General features: G+C 40.8%; 1 long non-coding RNA gene across 1 annotated transcript; it reads right to left on the bottom strand.

The window, feature by feature from the left end:
- Nucleotides 1-307: 307 nt before the first annotated feature.
- LOC131920574 (uncharacterized) lies at nucleotides 308-704 on the bottom strand. The gene is made up of 2 exons (XR_009381712.1): nucleotides 637-704; nucleotides 308-478 (listed from the first exon to the last, which is right to left on the bottom strand). It is a non-coding gene; the product is annotated as an uncharacterized LOC131920574 (long non-coding RNA).
- Nucleotides 705-4,659: the final 3,955 nt, after the last annotated feature.

Raw genomic sequence — 4,659 nt, 5'->3', positions numbered from 1 at the left:
ATTTCTGAAATATTAAGAAGATAAAAAAAATCAAGCTTGGTGATGCACACCCAGTATTTGGAAGGCTGAGGCAGGTAGACAGAGTTTAAGGCCATCCTAGGCTACATACAGGAATGACTCAAAAGACAAAAAAGAAGATAATGTTTACTTATACTTACAAAAATTTTATTTTAAAAATGTCACTTGGGTTGGATCCCATTTGGACTTCAATCCCAGGAATGTAAAGTGTAATTATCTGTTCATTACTACTCTATCTAATCCATCGAAGAGTCAAGCATCGCCGTAAACATATAAAGCAGACAGCTGCTAAGAGAGAGAAACAACTTTATTGGAGAAAAATGTGGGAAAACTCAGAAGTTTGCCCCCTCTCCCTTGGAAATACCAAACAGCTTTTCTCTTTCAATTTGTGGATGAAGGCAGTCTCTTTTCAGCTGAATCTTGTTAAGGTACTAGAGCATTGTGTAGCCAGATGAGAAAGCTGTGAATCAAAAGGTTCAGGACACTTCACTGACAACACTCTCTCCAGGGGTCGGCAGCGAAAAGGAAAGGTGACAGAGACCCGCCTCTGCATTGTACCCCCATCACCTGGCCTTGCTTCTCCAGCCTCCAGCCCCACCCACAGCAGCTCAGATGTACCTGAGAACAAGGTGAAGGATGTGGCTTTGTGGGAGAGGTCCAGTACAACATACTTCACAACCTCAGACTGAAGATAAAATTGGGAACTAAGATTAGCTCTATTGGGAATTGGGCAGAATGGAAATCCTATTCTCTTTATACTATTAGCTGGTTAGTTTAATATCTTTCCATATTTCAACATAGAAAGGTTGCATATATTTTGGATCTCATATTTCTCTTTTCTTAACGTATGTATGTATGTATGTATGTATGTATGTATGTATGTATGTATGTATCCATCCATCCATCATCTATTTATCATATATACAGCATCTAATATGAACCAACAGCCGAGCTAGTAGTTTTGTCTATTCTGAAAGATGAACTAAAGACACCAAAAAGAAATAATTATGGAGCCATCAGAGGCTACAACTAATGAGGAATTGGAGTTTTGCATCCAAATCACATATGATATCAAGTAACTGAGGGAACTTTTTCAAACAGTCAAAATTTAAGCAGAATCTGTTATATTAGCAGTTTGTCATGGTAGTAGGTGTTTCTTGAGTCAAGTTATACATGACACAAGTTATACACAGGAGTCCGTGGAACTAGTGAGATCATGGATCTAGAGGTCAACCAACTTCTGCCACCATACTAGACCAGTGCAGTTCCTAACAGTACTCTGAAACTTGTCATTATACCCACAGGCAGGTGTAGCTCTCATGTACTGTCACAGAAGCTTCTCTTTGCATCAGATGCAAACCTTTAAGGAAAACCACAACTGGTCAAAATGCAGAGATCAGCTTATCATGGGGTACCTGCTCCTAATGATATATCCACAACACCTGTACCCAAGGCTCGGGAGACACCAGGGAGGGGTGTGTAGGAAGGTTGTTAAGAGCCAGAGGACAAGAAAGTCTGATGCCAGTTTTTAGCAATGTTTTGGGGAAGTTTGTTGTTTCCTTAGGTTTGACAGAGGCTAATAATTTTCTAAGCTGAATATATCTGTGCTTCTTGGGGAGAGGTGTGACCTATCAAGTAGTTTTATGTATTAAGCTTCTAATAATGCCCTGAACTTCATATTCATTGTGAATTCAGGTATGCATAGACAAGCTTTCAGGGATAAAAATATTCTGCTTGTCCAGTTCTTAAGAATCTCTGGAGACAAAAATAACTAGATGCGACAACTCTCTTGGAACCATGATGACAAGAACTTAGGGTTAGAAAACAACCTCTGAACTTCTCTAACAGCAAAGCTGAGGGGGAAGGAAGCTGGCTGTAGGAAAGAATTCAGAACACTTGAACTTGGAATAGGAAGAGCCACTGGTAAAGGACATAACTTACTCTAGTATTATGCTCTACTATAAGACGCTCACTTCTTTGGACCCAAGCCCCAGGAAGCTTGCCATGGCTCTGGGGGGCACAATGGCTGTGAAAACCTGAAAGCTTTAGCAGCTTTGTTTGTGAGCTACTAACAATGTGCTGGCGAAGGCATGCTGACACCCAATGCTATGCCTGTTGAGTAGAGCAGAGGATTGCCTCCAAATTAAGGAGCTTTTGGTCCTTCTAAATAAATGCCTGTGTACTGATTCTATCATGTGTCTCCTTAGGGAACAGTGTCACTAAGGAGACACAAACATCCTTTGGTAGAGCCTGTGGTCCAACACCAGGCATAGACCCTCAGCATAAGCATGAACCTGGCTCCAAGAAATGGGCGGCCACAGGAATCTCTAAGGGATCTTGGTTCAGTGGTATAGACTTGGATTCCAAACTGTAACTGTCTGATATTCTGATTGGGGCCAGTGTGGTATAAGAAAGGACACCTGTGTTTCCGGATAGGTATGCTATATAATATATATATATATATTATAACATACAGATCCTACACCACCATGCTTGGTGTTTCCCTTGTTCTCCCTTCCTACCCTTCAGCAGCATCTCACTGGAGATGCCCTGAGTAATCTAGAATGAAGCACTTAAAGCCTCTGTGAGCGTCTATGTGTCTGTTTCTTCACATCTGTTAGGAAGGCTGTGTCGTTTCATGTATTTTACATTTACTGTTACTTTAATTGAATCTATGGAGTGAGAGAGAAGATGGAGAAAGGAGAGTAGAAGAATTCAAAGGAGGAAATAAAAAATGGTGGAGATGAGAGCCAAAAAAAAAAAAAAAAAAAAGGTCAGGAAATAGGAGTTTCTTAAATTAAGCAGTTTTTTCACTTAAAAAAGAAATGTCATTTATACATGATTCATTATGCACATTACCCATACAATTTAATTATTTGCAGACATTGTATTGGTGTAGTTATGATAAGAATGACATTCCTCCAAAGTTCACATGTTGAAGCCAAAACCCACACATCTAGACTGTAAGCATATTTGGAGGCAGAGACTTTAAATGAGATCTTTTGAGTGGGTTCTATTCATATGAATGTTTTGGTGAATGTTTGATCTACAGAAAAGTGGTGAATTAAAAATAAAGGCCAGCCGTGTGGTGGTGGTGGTGGTGGCGGTGGCGGTGGCGGTGGCGGTGGCGGTGGTGGCGGTGGTGCATGCCTTTCATCCCAGCACATGGGAGGCAGAGGCAGGCAAATCTCTGTAAGTTCGAGGCCAGCCTGGTCTACAAAGTGAGTTCCAGGAAAGGCGCAAAGCTACACAGAGAAACCCTGTCTCAAAAAACCAATAAATAATAAATAAATAAATAAATAAATAAATAAATAAATAAATGCAATAGGCTTGGACCCCACTATAACAAGACAGGTGTCCTCATAGGAAGGAAAAGGGATGCCAGGGATACTTTTAGAAAGAGAAAAGGCTACTCATGGATACAGGAAGAAGACAGTATTAATTTCCTTCTTTGGAAACTGCTGTTTTTCTGCATAACAGTGTCTAATGACCATATGTTACAGGAACAAATTTTAATCACTGAAATAAAAAAATTCAGGACAACAATGAAAGAGAAACTCCACTTGCCATTTCTCTTGATCTAGCAAGAGACAGCCAGTTTCACATGCCTACTTCCTAAGCTATGTTTCTAAGCATAATGGTTTCAGGGATATAGGAAGTAATTTCAGATGACACTTCAAGGATAAAAATAACGTCACCAGGATAACAGTAGTTTCCGTAATCCTCATAATTATCTTCATTTAAAAGGGGGATTATTTTTAGCTACTTTTATTAAATAGAACACAAAATATTGGGAAAGGAAGGAAGGAGAAGAGAGTGGGACCTTCAAGGGGAAAGACCTTACCATTTCTGAATCTGCAGAAGCCAAATCTAGAGAATCCACAGTTCAGTTCTGTTCTTTGTAGTTGGTGTTCTAGGTTGTCTCCTTGTTGCTGGGATTCAACACATTCTATAAACAACTTGGGAAGGAAAGAATTTTCTACAGCTTACAGGTTAAAGTCCACTAGTAAAGGAAACCATGGCAGGAGGTCAAGGCAGGATCCTGGAGGCAGGAACTGAAGCAGAGACCATGGAACAACGCTACTTACTGGCTTGCTACTTCTGGTTGCTCAGCTATCTTTCTTATACCGTCTGGATCTACCTGCCCAGGGATGGGCTGATCTACAGTGGGCTGGGCCCTCGCACATAAATTATCAATCAAGAGCATGTCCCACAGACATGCTCTATAGTCCAGTCTGGTGAAGGCAATTCCTCAAGTGTGATTCTCTTTTCCCCAGATATGTCTACATTTGTGTCAGCCTGATTCAAACTAATCAGCAGAGTTAGTCGATACAAAATACTCTCCAGGGTCCCAGCTCCATCACTGAAAACATGGGTCAAAGGCAAGCTGGTTTTTCTTTAGCAAATTACTTCCACTTCCTAAATGACCATCCATAAGCAAAAATTAGATATTGCTGTTCGTTGTTGTTTTGGTTTGGCTTTTTGTTTGGTGCCTCCTGAGGTGAAAAGAAGACAGTGAGTTCCCTGGTACTAGAGTCATGGACAGTTGTGACCTGGCATGTTGTTCTGGGATCTGACCCAGAGACTTCTCTGCAGGAGCAGAAAGTGCTTTAAACCTCCGAGTAATTTCTCCAGCCCAAC

Source organism: Peromyscus eremicus, chromosome 10 (assembly GCF_949786415.1).
Source record: "Peromyscus eremicus chromosome 10, PerEre_H2_v1, whole genome shotgun sequence".
NCBI classification, from domain to species: domain Eukaryota; kingdom Metazoa; phylum Chordata; class Mammalia; order Rodentia; family Cricetidae; genus Peromyscus; species Peromyscus eremicus.
Note: the sequence above shows the minus strand (reverse complement) of the source record. Positions and strands in the feature narration are given on the sequence as shown.